The sequence below is a fragment of the Bos grunniens genome, chromosome 12, assembly GCF_055505025.1.
Source record: "Bos grunniens cultivar Pamir isolate PY7600 chromosome 12, Bosgru_T2T1.0, whole genome shotgun sequence".
NCBI lineage: Eukaryota > Metazoa > Chordata > Mammalia > Artiodactyla > Bovidae > Bos > Bos grunniens.
In genome coordinates this window covers 67659457-67684122 of record NC_141176.1, presented here as the reverse complement: position 1 = coordinate 67684122, position 24666 = coordinate 67659457, and the positions used below count along the sequence as shown (strand labels likewise).

Genomic DNA, 24666 nt, shown 5'->3' with positions numbered 1-24666 from the left:
ATAGTATTCCATTGATAAATATTCCATGATTTGCTTTCGCATGAGGAATGTGTAAGAATTTCAATTGCTCCAAGTTCTTGCCAACATTTAATATCATGTTCATTTCCCAATGACTTTTCTCTTATTTCCACACTCTGCTTTCCTTAGGACACAGGAGCATTCCTCTTTACTTAGGTAGTAAAATTTTGAGTGTATTTTCCTATCTCTATATAGCATGTGTGCAAAGTTGCTTCAGTCGGATCTGACTCTTTGCAACCCTGTGGACTGTAGCCTGTAGGCTCCTCTGTCCATGCAATTTTCCAGGCATACTGGAGTGAGTTGCCATGGCCTCCTCCAGGGGGATCTTCCCCACTCAGGGATCAAACCTACATCTCTTATGTCTCCTGCATTGGCAGCCAGGTTCTTTACCACTGTCACCACCTGGGAAGCCCATCTCCATGTAGGCCCACCTTCTAATCATATCTGACTATTTTTTCAATGGCTTGCCATTATTTCACACTGAGTCCTGTTTCTTTAGCAGCACATAGCACACTTAGTCTGATTTTGAAGTTCCTTATTTACTTCTACTAAAACTGAGCTCCTCAAAAACAGGTTCTGTCTTCATATAATTGTATCCCTTTTAGCATCAGCATGTCATAGTAAATAGATTAATGCCATTGGCTAGGGAAACAGTTGGAGAAGGCAATGGCACCCTACTCCAGTACTCTTGCCTGGAAAATCCCATGGGCGGAGGAGCCTGGTGGGCTACAGTCCATGGGGTCGCTATGAGTCTGACACGACTGAGCGACTTCACTTTCACTTTTCACTTTCATGCATTGGAGAAGGAAATGGCAATCCATTCAAGTGTTCTTGCCTGGAGAATCCCAGGGATGGTGGAGCCTGGTGGGCTGCTGTCTTTGGGGTCACACAGAGTTGGACACGACTGAAGCGACTTACCAGCAGCAGCAGCAGGGAAACAGTACTTAGCAGTAGAAAGTTTTTAACAGAGTATCCTTGTTTTAAGAATCATTTTATATGATAGATTTATGAAGCAAGGTTCCCTGGAAGATATAAACGTGTTAGTTGGTCAGTCGTGTCTGACTCTTTGAGACCCCATGGACTGTAGCCTGCCAGGCTCCTCTGTCCATGGAATTCTCCAGGCAAGAATACTGGAGTAGCTTGCCATTCCCTTCTGCAGAGGATCTTCCTGACCCAGGTATCGAACCCAGGTCTCATTCATTGTAGGCAGATTCTTTACTGTCTGAGCTACCAGGAAAGCCAGGAGGGTATCATGAAAGCCATTAAATGATCTGAGTACAAATTGGAGATGTTTAACAATAGAAATGCTCCTTGCTTGCTGTGAAAGTAACTTGTATAACTTAGAGATGCCCTCTGTTCTGAACGGGCCAGAGAGTGAATATTTAGAGTGCTAAGGACTTGGGGAGTTATATGGATGGCTGACCTGGTTCACCTGTGCCTCTCTGTTGCTTGTTTTCTTTAAATCCATTAGTAAAGCTTGGTACTAGCTGTGGTAAGAATATTGACCTATTAAGCATTAATATGTCCACATCTCAAATCTCAGTATCTGTGTATATGTTATGCCCTAGAGTGCCGAAGAATTGATGCTTTTGAATTGTGGTGCTGGAGAAGAGTCTTGAGAGTCCCTTGGACTTCAAGGAGATCTAGCCAGCCATCCTAAAGGAAATCAGTCCTGAATGCTCATTGGAAGGACTGATGCTGAAGCTGCAATACTTTCCACCTGATGGGAAGAGCTGACTCATTGGAAAAGACGCTTTTGCTGGGAAAGATTAAGAGCAGGAGGAGAAGAGGGCAGACAGAGGATGAGATGGTTGGATGACATCACCAAGTCAATGGACATGAATTTGGGCAAACTCCAGGAAATAGGGAGGGACTAGGAGTCCTGGCCTGCTGAAGCCCTTGGGGTTGCAAAGAGTCGGACACAACTCGGCGACTGAACAATAACAAAGGGCACAGAAGCACTAAGGCTGCAGATGTAATTAAGATGATTGTGAATCAGCTGATTTTGCCACAGGGTAATTAACGTGGATCATCAGGATTGGTCTGAGATAATCACAAGACCTCAGACTGAAGCCTACTTATGTATAAGAGGATGCAGATGAGTGAGAACTGTAGAAAGGGCAGAATGGTAAGGACTCAGACTCCTAACTTTGCTGCTGGCTTTGAAAATGGGGACTAGGACCACAAGGTGAGGAATGGAAGCAGCCTTTAGATGTTAGAAAAGCCAAGGTTATGGATTCTTTCCTCGCTCTCCCTAAAGGAATGCAGCTCTGTTGACACCTCGATTTTAGCCCAGTGAAACCTATTTCAGACTTCTGACTTCAGAATGGTAAGATAAAAATTGTGTTGTTTTTAAGTCACTGTGTTTGTGGTGACTTGTTACAACAGCCAAAGAAGACCAAAGTAGATAAGACCTCTGATTCATGGAGTTCTAATGTGATAACCCAGTCCCTTGTTTTAGTTTAGCAACTGAAACATAAAATAAGGTTTTCAATAATGATTTTTCAGGGTTAATGAGTGGTGCACTGTCTCTAAGATTAACTTAATCATTGTTAGGTTTTTAAGCATTTGGTATTAGAAAATCATTTATATAATGCAGACAGGTTTACTGCTTGAAAAATTAATCTCTGTTTTAAGAAGGCAGATTTGGGTAAGTGTGGTCACTATAACTCAGTTTAATTCAATAAGTATTAAACATGGTTTATGTTCAAAGCATTTTACCAAGTTCTATGAATTACTTTTTTAAAAGACAACTGTAAGAGTCTGTCCTCCATGAAACTACCATCTTTTGGTAGCTATAGATAATATATGACAACATAAGAAGGATTAAAATATATCAATAGCTACAAAAACACTGTATAAGTGTTGTGAAGAAAAATCTGAGGCTTTGTGAAGATATGCTCTTTGATTTAATAAGTAAAGAATCAGTATAACTCAGTAAAGGTCAGAGGTGGGCTATCATGTAGACTCATGTGGGCAAATATTGTGGATTAAAGCCTTACTATAGGCTTTGAGATGACTATAGTTATAGGGTGCAATTAAGAAGAGTCAAAAATATTCTGCTTTGGTGGTATTACCAAAAGAGGAGGGGGTCTGGCTGCTTGCCGCTTTAAAGCCAATCAACAGGCCAGGTTGGTGGAAAGGAAAGTTGGCTCTATTTCAGATGTCAGAAACTGGGGGCAGGGGTGGGTGAACATCTGTCCAAAGGCCGACTCCCCCATTCCCCCACCCCGAGAACCAGTGGGGCAAGAGCTTTTATAGACAGAAGTGAGAGAGGGGATTATATGCAGAAATAGCAGTCAGCTCTGACAGCCATCTTCAGATTGGTTATCAGTGGTGTGACCAGTGTCATCTTGATGGTTTTAGGTATAGTCAACCTTCAGTTCCAGGGTCCATTTGTTCTTTGAAGCTACTTCTAGGAATTGTGACAGCTTATTTGGTGGATATGGTCTGGTCATCACGTAGTTAACTTCTTCCACCTGAGGTTTCAGTATCTATAAAGACAATTCACTGGATATGGCTCAGAGTATTTTCTATCACTCTTGAGAAAGAACTTAAGGTCCTTGACTATGCTTAATGACTACGTTATTAGAATTTAGTCTGCTTTGACTGTTTTCCTTTGTTTACACGTTTCTTACTTCTCTGATTTTCTTTGACTAAGGTTTTCCAAAAGGCAGGCAGAAGATGTGGGGCAGGGGAGGGCAAAGACCACAGGGTTCTGCTCTGTTTCAGTATCTTGCAAAGCCAAGCCAAGTGTGTTCTGTGCTCATTAGAAAGTGTGGGTCACATTGTGCTGTGCCTTGGATCAAGCAGATGAAATTCATTTCTTACAGCAGGTGGGGAGCTGCTGAAGACGTTTGAGCAGGGTACTGCTATGATTGCAACAGTATCTGATAGGGTTTTGTGGGCAGGTGGATGTAAGAGTGATTGGAAGTAGAATGACCTCTGAGAAGGCTATTACAATTTTCAAACAGAAATTTATCAGTGCCTCTCTGTGTACTGACCACTTCCATTCATACTGCAAGTGATAGCATGTGGAATGCTGATTTTGTACACGATCAATTCTTCTGTGTGTTCTCTTACCTGCCCTTTGTAAATATTTTCTTTGCAAGATACACATTACTTTTAAGCTGTGCCATTAAATCCTGAAAATTAACAAGCAGCAAGAAGAAAAAGTAATCTTCTTATGTTAAGGTCTCCTGGATCATGTTATCACTGTAAACTCATGTTTACTAAGTATCTAGGGGAGATGTATGAACTCTACTGACTTTAGTATTATCAATTAACCAAAAGCTAAATATCTGCAGTCATAAGGAACCAAGATCTTAATACTGTAGAAATAAAAAGTCTATGCTTTCTTGCACAAGCAATATACCTCTATTAGTAAAGGGAATAAAGAGCTCCATTAGTACAGAGAAAATGCTATTTTAATATATTAATGGAATTTGTAATTCTTTCTCATGAAACTAGCTCTTTCTTTCATTCCCAGTCATATAGCAACCAAATGCTTATTTGTTGAAGTCAGTAATAATGAAATTAACATCAGTGTGTGTTAGCTCTACTTCAGACATTGTTCTAAGAATTTAAACACATTAAATCCTTCTATTTTTGCAACAATTTTAGGAGGTTCTATTATTAACTTTATTTAGAGATTTACAAGTAGGAGTACAGAAGTTGAGTAACTTGTTTAAGATCACAGAGCTACTCAGAGATGGAGCTGAGATTTGAACCCGTTCAGTTCAGTTCAGTTCAGTCGCGTCCGACTCTTTGTGACCCCATGAATCGCAGCACACCAGGCCTCCCTATCCATCACCAACTCCCGGAGGTCACTCAGACTCACGTCCATTGAGTCAGTGATACCATCCAGCCATCTCATCCTCTGTCGTCCCTTTCTCCTCCTACCCCCAATCCCTCCCAGCATCGGAGTCTTTTCCAATGAGTCAACTCTTCACATGAGGTGGCCAAAGTACTGGAGTTTCAGCTTTACCATCATTCCTTCCAAAGAAATCCCAGGGCTGATCTCCTTCAGAATGGACTGGTTGGATCTCCTTGCAGTCCAAGGGACTCTCAAGAGCCTTCTCCAACACCACAGTTCAAAAGCATCAATTCTTTGGTGCTCAGCCTTCTTCATAGTCCAACTCTCACATCCATACATGACCACTGGAAAAACCATAGCCTTGACTAGAGGGACCTTTGTTGGCAAAGTAATATCTCTGCTTTTGAATATGCTATCTAGGCTAGTTGGGTTCGAATTCTTACTACATTGCCTTCCTTCCAACAGAATACTTCTTAGTGATTTTTATTTGGATTCACCATGTATGGTATCATCTTCCGATACAGTGTCAATACTGGAGTACTCCCATCCTACCTGGCTCATTTGGTAGGAGCAATAATCAGGCCTAACACTGCAAAAAGAGAAAGTGAGAGCAAAGGGACAAGAGAGACACAGAGGGAGAAAAAGGCATTGGGTGGTTGGTTTAGTCGCTGTCCTATTATTTGCAACCCTATGGACTGTAGGTTGCCAGTCTCTTCTGTCCATGGGATTTCCTAGTCAAGAATACTGGAGTGGGTTGTTATTTCCTTCTCCAGGGGATCTTCGTTACCCAAGGATCAAACCCTTGTCTCTTACGTCTCCTGAACTGACAGGCGATTCTTTACCTCTGAACCACCGGGAAGCCCCTGAAAAAGGCATATGTAATTGCTAACATAAGTAATGAAACCCATTCTTCAACACAATTAAAAGTTTGGATACAATATTATTTTGTTAACAAAATTTATGTTCCAAAAATTAAAATAGGTGGAAAAATGGATTCCTGAGTGGTTAAGTTACTAGTCCAAGGCCATGTGCTGTTCTAACTCATGAGAGCTTTCAGTCTAATGCCATATTTTGATAAACGTGGCATGGGGGAAAAAAGCTCTTTAGAGAACTCTGTGTGTATGTGGGCCTTAGGATGGTTTCATTGTCATTAGAGCATGAGAATGATCATTTATTTTGTTGGGTTTACTTTGTTTTTTTATTAAAGTTACAAATTCATGTTGTCTACACACATTCTGTATGTCCTCAGGTGAAAAACAGCATCACCCCTTTCTCACTCCAAATTTCCCTTTCTCCACGCTAAGTGGTTTCCGTTGTGCCTGACTTGCGGCCCCATGGACTGCAGTCCTCCAGGCTCCTCTGTCCATGGGATTTCCCAGGCAAGAACACTGGAGTGGGTTGCCATTTCCTCCTCCAGGGGATCTTCCCGACCTGGGGATCAAACCCATGGCTCCTGCGCCTCCTGCGTTGCAGGCAGATTCTTTACCACTGAGCCACCAGGGAAGCCCCACCCATTCCTCAGAGGTAACCAATTTTTTCAACTATTAAAAAAAAAAAACCAAAACATTAACTTTACTATTCTCTCCATATATTTAAATAACATGCTTTTTATCTCTACTCTTTGCTTTTTCAACGGCAAACATTAAATGTTGGCATCTTACTGTGGAAGATGAGTCAGCTTGATCACACACACATTTCCCATGTCCTGTCCTTCCAACTCTGTTATGTCATCATTTTGGTTAGATCGGTACTCTGTGTGCTTCGCAAATTGCATTGCTCCTTGATTCTTTTCAGCGCTTGCTTGAATTCAGCTTCTCTGTGTCTGCTGATTCATATTGCTGTTCTATTTGGCAGGTGACAAAATTGTGTGGCTATCAACTTATATCCCATTTTATTTATCTTTGTATGCTGATGTCTTTACACACATCTCTTTGCTGAGGGATATGTGTTTGTGGAAGGGATGGTAAATGTGTTCAATGTGGTCTTTTCCCAGGTCTCCTTTTATTTCCATAGTATCCATTAGAAATCTGGGGCAGAACTATAATACAGTTTTCACTTACACAGGATCAATGCCTTGAGGATAATCAGAACTCTGAGTCAGGTAAATAAAGACAGTAGAAAATGAGCTGTGTATTTTGTAAAATGGATTTAGAATGTGGAGAACTCTGCCATGGTGCCAAACTCGTTACGTGGCAATAGTTCTTTCATAAAGGTGTTTTGGTTTGTAACACAATGTGAAAACAGCTCAAAGACTGATAGTTTGGAAATATTTTTTATAAAGTGTATTAAAATTTTGTTCACATGATGCTATACCTCCTTTCTGTACAAATAGTGATACAATTAAAAACCATGAAGCTGAAATTGGTAATCTCTCTTCTAAACTGACTCAAAGAGATGCCATATTCAATATAAAAGATGAAAGATATTAGTGTAGAAAAGACTGGAGTTTATAATGCTTATGGCAAAGTATTGATTTGTATTTGTTAAATTCTCAGTTCAGGTAGATAAATAAATTTGGATTAAATGTTGAGTTATTTCGAGGATTTCCTGAAAAAGCAATACTTCATGGATACTCGCAAGTTATAGTTATGAATCACTTGAACCTATCAAGATTGTACATACTTTACTTTCTTTTAATGACGTTGTAACTTTTGCTATGTTGAATTTGGGCATTCATATCCTAATACATTATGGTTACACCTTTTAAATATTGTAACGTTCTCAGATTTTTCCCTTTAAATGTTATAATATTGTTTCCTGGAATAAGCTAAACATTTAGAAAAAAATCATAACATTTCAAGAATTTGTATTATTTTTCAGGGACAAATATGTCTGCAGAACTCATTCATATTTAGATAAAATTTTCAGTCATTTATCACCTATAAGGCAATTAATTTATCCATTTATCTAGTATTTATTGAAAATACTCAATGTATGACATACCTTCATTGACCCTATCGATGCAATGAATGGCATCACTGTGGCCTTCAAGGAACTTTAAGTCTAAAAGAAATGCCATTGTTGATGTTCTTTTCAAGTAAAACCTGGAAAACTATATTTTCTATGTTTTTACATTTCTAAGAGAATGTTAATACACAAAGGAATCACTGTTGAGGACTTCAGTCTGTGGACTTTGAGGCTACTCAAGCTTTAATCCCTAGCTTTGGCAGTTACTGCTTCCCTGATGAGTCAGTTGGTAAAGAATCTGCCTGCAATGTAGGAGATCCAGGTTCGATCCCTGGGTCAGAAAGATCCCCTGGAGAATGGAATGGCAACCCACTCCAGTGTTTTTGCCTGGAGAATTCCATGGACAGAGGAGCCTGATTGACATTTCTACAGGCATGAATATCCTATAGGCTCATTGTTAAGATTAAATAATTCAATATATGCAAAAGAGTGGATGTATAATAAAACTTAATGGTTTCCTTTTTTCCATTGATTTTGCCATATGCAGTATTCTCAATATAGCATTAGCTCCTTAGGTAGAGAATTGCCACTAAAGTGTCAACAGTTTCCATGAGAAGACTGCAAATATTTTGAAAAAAACTTTAAACTAGAAGGGACTTTAGCAGTGATGTAATCCAGCTCCTTTGTAATTACCTGTCTCAGTCACACAGCTAACTGAATCAAAGCCAGGACAGAACAGAACTCAGATTCCTAAATTTTATGCTCTTCAACCTTTAACATATAAAAGATATGAAAAATAATGTTCAAATGATGGTCAATTAAAAATAAAATCAAAATAATTTGGGCATTTCAGGTAACAGTTTGTGAAATTAATGTCTTGCTGTGTAGTAAGATTGTGCTTTGGTGCTTTGGAGATTTAAGTGATGGAAAAGAGTTTACCGGATGTTTGTGCTATTCTTTCTGAGCTCCGTTTTGAAATTGTCGTGGTTGATACTGAATGTTCACTCCCAGTGCTCTGTGTTGTTAAATCAGAAACCATAAACAGCACCAGAAAACAACTTCTGATCTTACTGCACTTGTCTAACTCAGTTGATAGTTAGCTGCTTGCAGAATTGTTCTCTTTGATACCCTTTCTCTAATCTGTTCCTCCTGAGAAAAAAAATGGTCTGGCTGCTTCTGTTCAAATCAGATACCTGCGTGAGAAAAGGAAAAAAAAAAGCACAATGAACTGTAAGAGCATCTGTTTCTGGGGCTGTAATGATTTGGAGAGTAATGGAATGCTACCTAATTGGAGCTTCCTCATAGCAGCTTTTAGACACAGATCACAATAAGCTGTAGTTTGAAGAACTTTCTACAACAAACAGAGATGTCCATTCTCAGGGCACACCCTGAGTTAGGCTACGTCTTAACACGATCACAAAACAGACAGAATCTTTTTTAAAGATGGAACTCTTGTTGCCTCTTTCCCTGGAAGGTGTTAGGGGAACACCATCCCTTAGAAGGAGGCAGACAGCTGCTTCTTCAGTCACCAAGCCTGTCAAGTTGTTCTGACTTCAGTTACGTTGACAGGCCATTGGATTTGGGGACCCCCTTTCTCCCTTGCTTTTGTTTCTTGCTCGAATAAGGGAAGTAGCTTCCATTGTGTGGGTATCTAAATCACAGTGAAATAAGCCCATGCTGGGGGAGGTTAAACACTTAGCCTTTAGGGCTCTATCCAATTCTCATTGCTTCCTATAGAGCAGCCAGAAAATGCCAATTTACGAGGAGAATAAAAGGAAGGTGGTCTCCATGGTCTTGTTTCATCCTGCAAAGCCATGATTTTTCAGATGCCTTATGGATGAATTCCCTTTTTAAAGACGAATTCCCACCCCTTCCGTTGGAATTCTCTCGTCCTTCAGATCTGGGGACAGCTTAGGTTTTGCTCTTCATTTTCTTGAGACCCACACTTGATCAGAATTGAATGATCCTCTTTGGATGCATGTGTATTATATTATCTGTCATGCATTTTCCCTCTGCAGTGAGTTGAAATAAAAGCAATTATCCTATGACTTCCCTCTTTTATTCCTCTCCTGGACTTTCTGAGTACAACTAATCAGAACGAAGCCGACATTAGCATTTTCCGCAGCAGACACTGAGCCAGCATAGAGTCTCCTTTGAAGGAAGGAGCATGATTGCGGCTCTCATGTTGCTGTCAGTCTCTTGCCCGAGTAAGAAATAAATGAGAAACCACCAATTCTCATAGCGAAGGTACTTTCAGACTTTTCGGTTGATGGTTAAAGTACTCTATTGCTCTCTCAAAACGTACACACTACTAATCTCACTTTGACGGCTGACGTGTAAAATATACCGTGCAACTGGCGAGGGAAACCATTTTGAATAAAACAGAACGATACCAGTGAAGGCTCAATGATTATGAAAACTGTTTCTGGAGCTCTTTCCCCTTCATTGTTCAGATTTATTTGGTCTTCCACTGTCCCATGTACATTAATTGTTGGCTGGAAATTTCCTTGTACAACGCGGGTGGGTCCTTGTAAGCTGGCTGTTGGGAAAATGATTACAAGACCGTTGACTCTCATTCTCTGTGCACGTGGGGGTGGGGAGTAAGCGGATGTAAAGAGCTTTTAGTGTGTCATAGTGGAATGAATTGCGTCTGAACCCATGCCTCCCTCATCACCTTTTTATCTTGATATGTAAGCTTCCCTATTTCTGGCAGCAGGCACAAGGCTTGCAGGAGGCCCTCAATACGGTATGTTATGTGCTTATGTGTGGCAGAAGTGTGAACAACACATATAATGCTTACACAGATACACACACACACACACACTTTATTTATTGACAGACTGTGTGGCAGGCCTTACATGTCAGTGAATTCATGACATATCTGTCTCTTTGCTTTGTATAGTGGTTCTGTTCCTTCAATTAACCAGTATGTCAAGGGTACCTATTCTGAGGAAGGTATTTGTATTCTCATTTAACGTGAGAAGACTTCAACCCAAGATGATTAAATTTTTTGCCTGAGTGATTGCAAAATCCTGCATTCATGCCTCTTACTCTTAATTACGCCATCACGGTGCAATTCTACCTCCCTGCTGCCTCTGACTGGGTACCAGAGCTGCTCAGGCTGATCAAGACATAGGCTTCTGATATATATGACCTTGAGCATATTTTGCTTCACGGCTCACAGACACAAATGTGGAACTTTCATAGATCGGGTATTTTCAAATATTTTTGCATCATCCAATGTATAAAGGAAGCTATTTGGAGGGCCACTTAGCTGAAGTAGGTCTGGGATCCAGGGCCCAGATGTTACTTCTGACAAAGGGGCATTTACTCATCTTGAATCAGAACCAGCTGTTTGTCAACTTGGTTCTTTCCTAGGTTTTTCCTTTTGAGTGTGTGCATGCATTCTAAGCTGCTCGGTCATGTCCGACCCTTTCTGACCCTGTGTACTGTAGCCCACCAGGCTCCTCTGTCCAGTGGGATTCTCTAGGTGAGAATACTGGAGTAGGGTGCCATGTCTCCCTCCAGGGAATCTTCCCAATCCAGAAATTGAACCCGCATCCTTTACATCTCCTGCAATGGCAGGCAGGTTCTTAGCATTAGTGCACCTGGGAAGCCCTTTGAGTGTTTAAATACCTATAAAGTGAACTTTCCTAGTTTTGGTTGGACAGTTAGTTGTGCTATGATATATGTGTGTTTTAAAAGTTATTGTGCCATGAAAAATTATATAATGAAACCATAGGGATGATTAAACAGAATGAACTCAGGGCCACAGTACTGAAAACCTGTCACTTAAACCTGGTGAAGCTAAAGTCCAACCACCCCAGCTCCTCAAAGGCAGGGGCTTGCCCTGATGGCCCCTTCCTGACCCTGTATATAGCCATCAGTCTGACTATCATAGTGGTTGAATGATGTGTAAGGAGACAGTTATTACTGATAAAGTTTCCATTGCTCTCTCTTTCTTTTTTTTGTCATCCTCTGAGACCCTGAAAGCCAAGCTCCTGCCTTGCTTGCTCCCCACATTTCATTTATAGACAATTCAATCTAAATACTTAAGGGCTGATAACTAAAAATCTCAGGCGTTACAGCTAGCATTAGTGAGAAAGATGACCATTTAGCAGGTATCAGGTGAAGTTCTTTATAATCATTACTTCCTTTCATCCTCACAACAACATAGGAGGAATAGATGATTACTCTCCATCTAGCAGATGCATAAAAGTTTAGAGAGGTTTAGGAATTCATTGCAAATCTGTAGAGGAGATCAATAGCTGATTTGAAGATTAAAACTCTGAATCGCTTGCTACTTGACTGATGCACTCAGGACACTTCACTAAGCTCTGCTGCTTCCTGAGTAACAAGCATAACCCAAGATGTCTTCATTTACCAGTGTACTGACCCTATTCACTTCCCACTTGTAGCTCTTTTTGCCAGATTGGATGTCCTTTTTTCCTTCTCCCTGCCATTTCTCCTGCCACCAGCCTATCTTTCTTAACCAGATATCTAAGGTTTCTGGGCTTGAGCTTCAGATGAACAGCAGCATTTGTCACTGTGTCTAGCCTGTCTGACTTGACCCAAGAGTCACCCCTGCCACTTGTGTGGCCACTTTGTACCTAGCTGGACCTGGACTGGCTTCTCCCATTAAGGGAGCGGAGGCCTGACTTTTGGGCCAGTCTTCCTCCAAGGGCCCTTGCCTTATACCTAATCCTCAATGAATCTTTAATGAAACATCATTTTTGAATGTGAAATAAGGTTCATCTCCTCTGCAGACATTAGTACTTCCCTACCTGGGTTGCCCCTGAATCTTAGTAACAGACCAAGAATGCTCATGTTTCAAGTAATGTAAAACAAAGGCAGTCTTTTTCTTTTTCTCAGGAACCTCTCACTTTCCAACCAGAGTTCAGTTCTAGCACAGAGTCTATTTGCTCCCTACTGCAGTTAAAGGAGCCAGATACCCTCCCTGCAGGTTGGTAAATACTGTGAGTCTTCAAGTAGGTTCATTATTTTTTTTCCCCTTTATGTTGGAAGATATTGAGCTTTGAACAAATTTGCACTGCATTGTTCATCACTACAGGGACATTTATTATCTTCACTATTTCTGTTTTCAAAACCAGGACACCTACTGCCCCTTCACACGCAAAATGATAGCTGTCATACTGTCACAAGTAGAATTAATGAGCATCATCAGGTTGATTTGGAAAAGGCTGGAGCAGGGACAAGATAATTGTGTCATCGACGGTAAGAATGGGAGATCGAAGCAAATGAGTTAATTGATTTGTATGCCAAACTAATCTTTTAGAATTCAAATACTTTTCAAGATTTAGGAAAGGATGGTCAATTTTTCTTGGCAGTAGACCGTGTTTTCTGCTGCACAGAGTAATTGTGTGACAAACTGTCTATCCTTTCTGAGAAAAAGACTTTGCTGCCTTCAAATTGCTCTCTCATGTACAAGTTAGATTTTTGCATTGCTGTTATTCCTCTTCTTTCTATTAGGAACTGAGACTTAAAAGAAAGTCTTATTCTCTGGGTGATTGTTTTGGTCAGTGTTTTAGTGTAGAAATGACTCTTTTGAGGTAGTCAAAAAAGAGAGCAGCAAACTGTTCAAGCAAAACTAAACAGCAACTCAAGTGTTGGGAAAAGGGGGCAGGACTGAAATGTACCATCTACACAAGGCATCTCTCCTTTTGTCTCCGTTTTACAACTTCAAAATAATTATGCACTGCAAGTTATTTTCTGGGACAGAGAGACTCCCACAATGTACTTTTAAATGCCCTGAAGGAAAAAAAAGGCTGTGTGTCAGAATCTAATTGACAGAGGGAAATTGTTTTTATGCTGTTTTTGTGCATTGACAGCCAACACTTAGGGTTTTTTTTTTTTTTTAAAGGAAATGAGTGCGTGTTTTTATGCTCAGAAAATGCTATTTCCTCCCTTATTGTAAAATGAATGCTTTTTGGACAAAAAATTATTGCCCATGTCCACAGGCTCCCCAAAGCACAGAATCTTGGTTGACTGATACAATAATAGACTTCCTGCTTTGTAAAGTAAGTCCTATTGAATATTCCAATATCCTTCTTTTATTAAAAGGAAACTGGGAGGTCATCTTTCCTCCCCTTCATTTTACAGATAAATAAAAAAAATAGAAACTTCAAGAAGGTTGTCAACTCGCCGGAGTTCTTACAGCTCCTTAGAGGCTGATTGGACTATACCATTGTCACATTCTGTGAAAAGTGGAAATGTTAGTTGCTCAGTCATGTCAGACTCTTTGCAACCTCATGGACTGTAGCCTTCCAGACTCCTCTGTCCATTGAATTCTTCAGGCAAAAACAATAGAGTGGGTTGCCATTCCCTTCTCCAGGGGATCATCCCGACCCAGGGATCAAAACTGGGTCTCATGTATTGAAGGGTGATTCATTACCATCTGAGCCACTAGGGAAGCCCTACTTCTGATTATATTTTTCCTGTGAACCTCCATATACATATGGGCTTATAACTGTTAAATAAAATTTGCCCCCTGAAACTTTGCATTTTAATCCCAAGTTGGGAGAAATATCAACAACCTCAGACGTGCGGATGATACCATCCTAGTGGCAGAAAGTGAAAAGGAATGAAAGAGCCTTTTGATGAAGGTGAATGAAGAGAGTGAAAAACTGGCTTAAAACTCAACATTCAAAAAACTAAATCATGGCATCCTGTCCCATCACTTCATGGCAAATAGATAGGGGGGAAATGGAAACAGTGACACACTTTATTTTCTTGGGCTCCAAAGTCACTGCAGACAGCGACTGCAGCAGTGAAATTAAAGGATGCTTACTCCTTGGAAGAAAAGCTATGACAAACCTAGACAGCGAATTAGAAAGCAGGGACGTCCCCTAGCCGACAAAGGTTCGTATTATAGTCAAAGCTATGGTGTTTCCAGTAGTCATGTATGGATGTGAGAGTTAGACTATAAAGAAGGCTGAGTGCTGAAGAATTGATGCTTTCAAACTGTGGTTCTGGAGAAGTCTCTTGAGAGTCCCTTGGACAGCAAGGAGCTCAAACCAGTCAATCCTAAACGAAATCAACCCTGAATATTCATTGGAAGGTTTGATGCTGAGGCTCTGATACTTTGGCCATCTGATGTGAAGTGCCAACTCATTGGAAAAGCCCCTGATGCTGGGAAAGATTGAGGTCCAGAGGAGAAGGGGACAGAGGGTGAGATGGTTAGTTGGCATTCCCCAACTCAATGGGCATGAATCTGAACAAACTCTGGGAGATGGTGAAGGACAGGGAAGCCTGGGGTGCTGCAGATCCTGGGGTTGCAAAGAGCTGGACAGGATACAGAGACTCAACAGCAGCAACAACTTCCCACTGGTGGAGATGCCCTGATACAGCCCCAATTCTGGACCAAGGAGACATCAAAGGAGGCTGGAGATATTCTTTAGGAAATATCCCAGGGCTTGCCCAAAAGCAGGATTATGAAGATTAAGAAAAACAGAATTCTCAAGATGAAGTCAACCCCTTATACCTTTCTTGTGTCCTTTTCCCTGTTACCTCCATTCAGTTATCCCCACTGTCTTGGGCCAGTTTCCTGGGGAAATTTATGTCTGCCAGGCCTTTTCAGTGAAGGGGAAAAAAAAGTACTATTGCCATTTCAACTTGTCAGTTAGTTCAGTTTCTCAGTCGTGTCCAACTCTTTGTGACCCCATGGACTGCAGCAGGCCAGGCCTCCCTGTCCATCGCCAACTCCCAGAGTTTACTCAAACTCATGTCCATTGAGTTGGTGATGCCATCCAACCATCTCATCCTCTGTCATCACCTTTTTGTCAGAGATATACTAAACATCACTGATTTTATTCTTGAATATGTTTTGTCCTACATTGAAAATCTGGTTTTAACAATATCAAAATTACTGCTTATTTGCTTTATCCTAATATCCGTCTAGTCAAGGCTATGGTTTTTCCATGTGGTCATGTATGGATGTGAGAGTTGGACTGTGAAGAAAGCTGTGTGCCAAAGAATTTATGCCTTTGAACTGTGGTGTTGGAGAAGACTCTTGAGAGTCCCTTGGACTGCAAGGAGATCCAACCAGTCCATTCTGAAGGAGATCAGCCCTGGGATTTCTTTGGAAGGAATGATGCTAAAGCTGAAACTCCAGTACTTTGGCCACCTCATGCGAAGAGTTGACTCATTGGAAAAGACTCTGATGCTGGGAGGGATTGGGGGCAGGAGGAGAAGGGGACGACAGAGGATGAGATGGCTGGATGGCATCACTGACTCGATGGACGTGAGTCTGAGTGACCTCCGGGAGTTGGTGATGGACAGGGAGGCCTGGCATGCTGCAATTCATGGGGTCACAAAGAGTCGGACACAACTGAGCAACTGAACTGAGTATACTAGTAATGTGTGAATTGAGAGATTGGGATTGACATATATACATTAGTATGTATGAAGTAGTAACTAGTGAGAACCTACTGTATAGCCCAGGGAACTCTGCTCAATGGTATGTGGCAGCCTGGATGAGAGGGAAGTTTGGGGGAGGATAGATCCGTATATATGTATGGCTGAGTTGCTTTGCTGTGCGCCTGAAACTATCGCAACACTGTTAAGGGCTATACTCCAGTATAAAACAAAAAGTTAAAAATATAGAAAATGTATATATATTTTAATAAAATACATATTTTCATATTTATATCAATAAGATTAAATTTACTATATATTTTAAATTAGAAAATTTATAAACTAAAATGAAGCATCAATTTCAGTATTACTAACACCAGTTGTTGAGTGCAGCTTGAAATTTCCTTCTAGCTTTTTATTAGCGTTAAGTACATTCTATTAAGGATGGACAATTAAGTACTGTTAATTGAAATATCTTTTTGTTTTTCTCTGAGGTGGTTGGCTATTAATTTGTTATACATTAGGTTTGCTTGTTTTGTTTTAGTTTCAATGCTATGGCTTGCTTTTTTGTTCATTTCAATTAGATTTAAAAATTTTAAAACAACAAAATGGTCTCCCAACTAGAGCTATAAAAAAAGGCGCACTTGGAAGTCTGATCTCTGTCACCACTGCACTATTCCTACTACAGTATGTATTGTATGTAATCGTTATTAATTTCTGGATTATCTTTTAGGGTTTTGTGGTTGTAGCAATTGTTATTCTCGGAGAAGGCAATGGCACCCCACTGCAGTCCTCTTGCCTGGAAAATCCCATGGACAGAGGAGCCTGGTAGGCTGCAGTACATGGGGTCGCTAGAGTCGGACACGACTGAGCGACTTCACTTTCACTTTTCACTTTCATGCATTGGAGAAGGAAATGGCAACCCACTCCAGTGTTCATGCCTGGAGAATCCCAGGGACGGGGGAGCCTGGTGGGCTGGCGTCTATGGGGTTGTGCAGAGTCGGACACGACTGAAGCGATTTAGCAGCAGCAGCAGCAGCAATTGTTATTACAAGGATGTATATATCACATTTGATCTTTTTCTTCCTTTTCTTATTAAACATAGCTTGCAATTTCCACCTTCCTGCACCACATCATGTTCACTTGACAGGTTGCTGTTGTTCAGTTGCCAAGGTGTGTCTGACTCTGCAGCGCCATGGACTGCAGCACATTGCCTCCTGTATAGTAGTATGGACCTCTGTCCATAGTTCTTTGGGTGCAGTGTTTCCTAGACCTAATCCCTTGAATCTATTTGTCACTTTCTCTGTATAGTCATAGGGGATTTGATTTAAGTCATACCTGTCTGGCCTATTGGTCTTCCCCACTTGAAAATATATTCTGAAAATTATTCATATTAGTATAGAGAGATCTTTCATGATCTTTTTTGTTGGCGGAGTGTGAGGTTGTTTTGATTTTCCAAAACTTATTTCAACAACTCTTTATTAATCATTTGATAGATTTCCAGCTTTTGCCCATTACAGATAATGATGCAGTGAATAATCTTTTCCCAGTGTCACTTTCTATTTATAGAATGTGCCTTTGGGATAGATTTCTAGAATTGGGGTTGCTGGATGAAAAAGAACATTGATCTGTAGTATTGCTAGGAGTTGCCAAATTCTTCTCAAAGGGGGAATTATTTTGTATTCCACTAGTAATGTATGAAAGTGAGTTTTTCTGAAAGTGTTGACAACCTAGTTTATAGTCATTTTAAATTTGCCAGGGTGATATGTGAAAGGTGATAATTCAGTTTTATTTTGTTTTTTAAAAATCAAGTGAAGTGAACATCGTTTTATATGTTTATATGTGATGATTTAAAGCTTGTTTTGAAGTTCAGATTTTTTTAACAGAATAGGGTTAGTTGTTGTTCAGTCGCTAAGTCATATCTGATTCTTTGAGACTCCATGGACTGCAGCATGCCAGGCTCCTCTGTCCTCTACTGTCACCTGGAGTTTGCTCAAATTCATGTCCATTGAGTCTGTGATGTTATCTAACTATCTCATCCTCTACTGCCCCTTCTCCTTATGCCTTCAGTCTTTTCCAGCATCAGGGTCTTTTCTAATGAGCTGGCTGTTTGCATAGGTGGAGTTTGGCTCTGATGCCAAAGTATTGGACTTCAGCATCAGTCCTTCTAGTGAATATTCAGGTTTGATTTCCTTTAGGATTGACTGGTTTGATCTCCTAGCAGTCCAAGGGACTCTCAAGAGTCTTCTCCAGCACCATAATTTGAAAGCATCAACTCTTTGGTGCTCAGCCTTCTTTATGGTTCAACTCTCACATCCATGCATGACTACTGGAAAAACCATAGCTTTGACTATCTGGAACTTTATTGGCAAAATGATGTCTCTGTTTTTTAACATGTAGTCTAGGTTTGTCATAGTCTTCATTCAATGGATCAAGTATCTTTACTTTCATGGCTGAAATCACCACCTGCAGTGATTATAACTCTACAACAGACTGGTTCTAAATCAGGAAAGGAGTACATCAAGGCTGTATATTATCACCCTGCTTATTTAACTTATATGCAGAGTACATCATGAGAAATGCTGGGCTGGATAAAGCACAAGCTGGAATCAAGATTGCCAGGAGAAATATCAATAACTTCAGATATGCAGATGACACCACCCTTTTGGCAGAAAGTGAAGAAGAATTAAAGTGTCCCTTGATGAAACCAAAAGAGGAGAGTGAAAAAGTTGGCTTAAATCTCAATATTCAGAAAACTAAGATCATGCCATCCAATCCCAGAACTTCATGACAGATAAATGGGCAAACAATGGAAACAGTGACAGACTTTATTTTTGGGGGGCTCCAAAATCACTGCAGATGGTGACTGAAGCCATGAAATTAAAAGATGTTTGCTCCTTGGAAGAAAAGTTATGACCAACCTAGACAGCACATTAAAAAGTAGAGACATTACTTTGCCAACAAAGGTCCGTCTAGTCAAAGCTATAGTTTTTCCAGTAGTCATGTATGGAAGTGAGAGTTGGACTATAAAGAAAGCTGAGCGCCTAAGAATTGGTGCTTTTGAACTGTGGTGTTGGAGAAGACTCTTGAGAGTCCCTTGGACTGCAAGGAGATCCAACCTGTCCATCCTAAAGGAAATCAGTCCTGGATATTCATTGGAAGGACTGATGCTGAAACTGGACTGGACTGAAACTCCAATACTTTGCCCACCTGATGGGAAGAACTGACTCATTTGAAAAGACCCTGATACTGGGAAAGATTGAAGATAGGAGGAGATGGGGATGACAGAAGATGAGACGGTTGCATGGCATCACTGATTCAATGGACATGAGTTTGAGCAAGCTCCGGGAGTTGGTGATGGACAGGGAAGCATGGTGTGCTGCACTCTATGGGGTCACAAAGATTCGGCCATGACTGAGTGACTGAACAGAGCAGAAAGCTTCACAAGAATATAATCCTTATTTGTGAATTAAAAGCAATTGCACTTTATGGTATAAAAAATATGGGGATATCACCTAAAGAAACAAAACTGCTAATCACTGAACATTTGCAAAGTATGTAGAAGTGAAGACAGTTGTATCATCTAGAGCCAACATGTTTTGGAATATTTTCTTTCAGCCTTTTTCTATTCTTCTGAAATATTGTCCATGGTAATATTTTTTATTTTACTAGACTTAATTTTGGAGCACTTTTAGTATTAAAGAAAAATTGAGAAGAAAAAGAGTTCCCATGATTTCCCATGGAATATCATTCCATTTGCTTAGATCTTGATTTCTTTCATTTAATTTTTGTAGTTTTTCTCACTTAGATCGTGTATATATTTTGTTAGAGCTATACCTAAGTACTTGAGCTACTGTTGCTAATATGAGTTGTGTTGCTTTTAAATTTCCATTTCTAATTGTTCATTGATGGTATTTGGGAAAGCAGATTTACTTTTGTATATTAACCTTGCATCTTGAAAACTTGCTATTATCACTTACTGGTTCCAGAAACCTTTGTTGATTCTCAGGATTCTTTTACATAGACAGCCAAGAACTTACAGAAAGAAGAGGTTTTATATCTCCCTTTCTAATATGTATACCTTTTCTTTTCTTACTGCATTAGATAGGGTTTCCAGTACAATACTAAATAGGAATGGTGAGATTGTTTTTGCCTTGTTTCTGTTCTTAGGGAAGATCATCTAGTTACTTACCATTAAATAAAATGTTAGCTGTAAGGCTTTTATAGAAGATATTTGTTAAATTGAGGAAGTTTCACCTCTATTTCACTTGAAGATTTTGTCCTGGATGGCTGATGAATTTTGTGAAATGCTTTTTCTACATCTGTTAGTAATCATTATATAATCTTTCATCATTTGCCTGTTTATATGATGGATTACATTAGTTGATTTTCAATTGTTGTCTTGTCCAACTAGAATAAATCTCATCCAGTCATAGTATATAATTTTTTTCATATGTTGTTGAATTTGACTTACTGATATTTTGTTAAGGATTCCAACATGATCTTAAGAGATATTGGTCTGTAGTTTTCCTTTCTTGGTAATACTAGTACTTTTGTCTTATTTTGGTATTATGCTGGCTTCCCAGAATAAGTTAGGATGTATCCCCTTTGCTTCTATTTTCTAGAATAGATTGGAGGGATTGGTATCATTTCTTTCTTAAATATTTGGTAGAATTCTCTGGTGAAAACATCTGCGCTTGGTGTCGTGATCATTGATTTGATTCACCATGAAAATCACTCTCAGTCTCTGTCTTTTAACTGGTATGGAAGTGAAAGTCACTCAGTCATGTCCGACTCTCTGCGATCTCATGGACTGTCCATGGAATTCTCCAGGCCAGAATACTGGAGTGGGTGGCCTTTCCCTTTTCCAGGGAATCTTCCTAACCCAAGGATTGAACCCAGGTCTCCTGCTTTTCAGGTGGATTCTTTACCAACTGAGCCACAAGGGAAGCCCTTTAACTGGTATATTTAGAACATTAATATTTAAAGTGATTATTGATATATTTGGACCAATATCTCCTCTTTTGTAGCTGTTTTCTATTTGTACTTGACTTTTTCCCTCCTTTGCCATTTATGCTTTCTTTGCTTTTTAAAATTAATTAATTTCAGGTAATATTGGTTATAACATTATCTAAGTTTCAAGTGTACAAACTATTTCAACATCTGTATTATATTACGGTGTGCTTACCATCAGAAGTTTGATTTCATTCTTTTCCAATGCATTGACCACCTTTACCCATTCTGCCCTTCCCTTCAGGTAACAACTAATCTGTTCTCTGTGTCTGTTTGCTTGTTTTTGTTTTGTTTTGTTTTGTTTTCATTTTATATCCCACATGTAAGTAAAATCACATGTCATTTGTCTTTTCTCTGACTGATTTTACTTAGCATAATGCCTTCGAGGTCCACCCATATTATTGTAAATGGTAAGATTTTATTTTAATGGCTGAGTTATATTTTACTGCATATATATATATGTATCTTACATCTTCTTTATCCATTCACCCATTAGTGGGCACTTATATTGTTCATATCTTGACTATTTAACTAATGGTGTGATGAATACAGCACTGCATATATCTTCTTGAATTAGTGTTTGAAATTCAGTTTGCTAATATTTATTGCGAAATCCCAGGTGGTGCTAGTGGTAAAGAACCTGCCTGCCAGTGCAGGAGATGTAAGAGACATGAGTCCAATCCCTGGGTCGGGAAGATGACCTGGAGAAGGAAATGGCAACCCACTCTAGTATTCTTGCCTGGAGAATCCCATGGACAAAGGAGCCTTGCAGGCTACAGTTCATGGGATCACAGAGAGTCAGACACGACTGAAGGCAACTTAGCAGCAGCACTATTGAGAAATTTTGCATCCATGCTCTTCAGAGATATTGACCTGTCATTTTCTGTTTTTATGTTGTCCTTGTTTAGTTTTGGCATCAGGGTAATTGTTGTCTTGTAAAATGAGTTAGGAAGTATTCTTTCCCCCTCTGTATTTTGGAAGAGTTTCAGTTGGATAGTTATTAAATCTTCTTGAGAATGTTTGGTAGAATTTACCTGTGAAGTCATACGGTCCAGAACTTACAGTTGCTTAGGAGACTTTAAATTACTGTTTCAATCTCCTCACTAGTAATTGTTCTATTTCTTCATTAATCAGTCTTCTAAGATTGTATGATTCTAAGACTGTATCCATTTCTTCTAGGTTGTCCAATTTTTTGACATATACATTTTAATAGTATTCTCTTATCCTTTGTATTTCTGTGGTACCCCTCATACATCTACTATTTTGCTTCTGATTTACCTCAGTCTTCTCTTTTTTTCTCAGTCTAGCTAAAGAATTGTCAATTTTGTTTATCTGTCCAAGGATCAGCCCTTAGTTTCATTGATCTTTTCTGTTGTCTTCTAAATCTCTCATTTATTTCCACTCTGATCTTTATTGTTTCCTTCCTTTGACTAATTTCGGGCTTTTTTTTTTTTTTTTTTGATGTTCTTTTTCTAGTTTCTTTAGATATAAGGTTCGATTGTTTGATTTTTGTTTTTCTTGTTCTTGAGGTACACCTGTATCGCTGTTAACTTCTCACTTCATATTATTTTTGCTGTGTCCCAGATAATTTGGATTACCATATTTTCATTTTCATTTGTCCTTAGATATTTTTTGATTTCGCCTTTGATTATCTCATTGACACAGTAGCTGTTCGGTAGTTTAGAAGCATGTTGTTTAGTCTTCACATACTTGAATTTTTTCACCTTTATTCTTGTAACTGGTTTCTGGGTTTATACCATTGTGTTCAGAAAAGATGTCTGATATGATTTCAGCCCTCTTAAATTTCTTGACACTTGTTTTGTATCCTTGAAAATGGTCTATTCCTGAGACTGTACTGTGTGCACTTAAGAAGACTGTATTCTGCTGCATTTGGATGGAATGTTCTGTATAAATCTATCAAGTTTATCGGGTCTGATATTTCCCTTCAGGCTATTTCCTTGCTAATAATCTATTGATAGAAGTGGGCTGTTGAAGTTTCCTACCATTATTGTGTTGCTGTCAATTTCTCCATTTAGGTCTCTTATTACATTTCATATATTTTGATACTCTTATATAAGATGCATAATTATTAATACTTGTTATGTCCTCTTCATGAATTGTACCCTTTATCATTATATACTGTCCATCTTTGTCTGTAGTTACGTTTTCTTGGCTTGAAGTCTATTTTATCTGATCTAAATATGGCCACACCTACTTTATTTCAGCTGCTGTTTTCTTGGAGTATTATCTTCCATCCCATCACTCTTAGCTTGTGTTTATTTTCAGACCAGGGATGAGTTTCCTGGAGGCAGCATATGGTTGGGTCTTGTTTCTAAATCATTTAGCCACCCTTTGTCTTTGGTAAATTTAATGCATTTACATTCAAGTGATTATTGATAAGTGAAGACTTAGAATTGCCATTTTGTTTTTTGTTTTCTGGTTGTTTTATATCACCATTGTTTCTTTTTCCTTGTGTTTCTGTCTGCCATGTCTATGATGTTTTCTCAGTTTCCTATTTTTATGTTTTTTGTCTGCTCTATATCTATGCTTTGTGGTTCCCATGAGAGTTTCTATAAAGCATCTTATAGATAACTGCTGATTTTTTCCCTTTTAATCTTTGTGTGATAATTAAGTGGTTAACCACCTTCTGATATTTACAGTCACAGTTTTCTGATTCTGTCATCTTTCTAAAAGTTTTATGTGCTTATGCCTTTTCTTTTCGGGTAGAAGTTCTCTTTTCAACACATTTTGTAAGGTTAGTCTAGTGGTAATGACCCCCCTTAGCTTTTATTTGTCTGGGAAAGCCTTTATTTCTCCTCCATGTCTGAAGGATACCATTGCTGGATAGAATATTTTTGGCTGGCAGTTTTAACATTTAATATTTTCTGTGTGCCATTGCATTCTCTTCTGCCCAGTAGTTTCTCTTGAGAAGCCCTAATGAGGGCTTCTTTGTAGATTCAGTTCAGTTCAGTTGCTCAGTCGTGTCTGACTCTTTGTGACCCCATGGACTCCAGCACGCCAGACCTCCCTGTCCATCACCAACTCCCAGAGTTTACTCAAACTCATGTCCATTGAGTCAGTGATGCCATGTAATCATCTCATCCTCTGTTGTCCCCTTCTCCTTCTGCCCTCAATCTTTCCCAGCCTCAAGGTCTTTTCAAATGAGTCAGTTCTTCGCATCAGGTGAGCACAGTATTAGAGTTTCAGTTTCAGCATTAGTCCTTCCAATGAATATTCAGGACTGATTTCCTTTAGGATTGACTGGTTTGATCTTCTAGAAGTCCAAGGGACTCTCAAGAGTCTTCTCCAACACCACAGTTCAAAAGCATCAATTCTTAGGCGCTCAGCTTTCTTTATAGTCCAACTCTCACATCCATACATGGCCACTGGAAAAACCATAGTCTTGACCAGACAGACCTTTGTTGGCAAAGTAATGTCTCTGCTTTTTAATAAGCTGTCTAGGTTGGTCATAACTTTTCTTCCAAGGAGAAAACGTCTTTTAATTTCATGGCTTCAGTCACCATCTGCAGTGATTTTGG

The 24666-nt window shown here is 39.5% G+C and overlaps 1 long non-coding RNA gene across 36 annotated transcripts in view; it reads left to right on the top strand.

Moving 5' to 3' along the window:
* Window positions 1–24666, top strand: part of LOC147361841 (uncharacterized) — a 256268-nt gene that overhangs the window by 160502 nt on the left and 71100 nt on the right. For 19 of the 36 annotated variants that reach the window (XR_015138316.1, XR_015138311.1, XR_015138314.1 and 16 more), the window contains exon 2: window positions 1587–2347. The exons of 12 other annotated variants lie outside the window; for them this stretch is intronic. This is a non-coding gene — a long non-coding RNA (uncharacterized LOC147361841). Of the gene's footprint in view, window positions 1–1586; window positions 2348–12852; window positions 12977–24666 lie in introns of all 36 variants that reach the window. 5 more of the 36 variants (XR_015138327.1, XR_015138328.1, XR_015138324.1 and 2 more) reach the window with 1 other exon arrangement.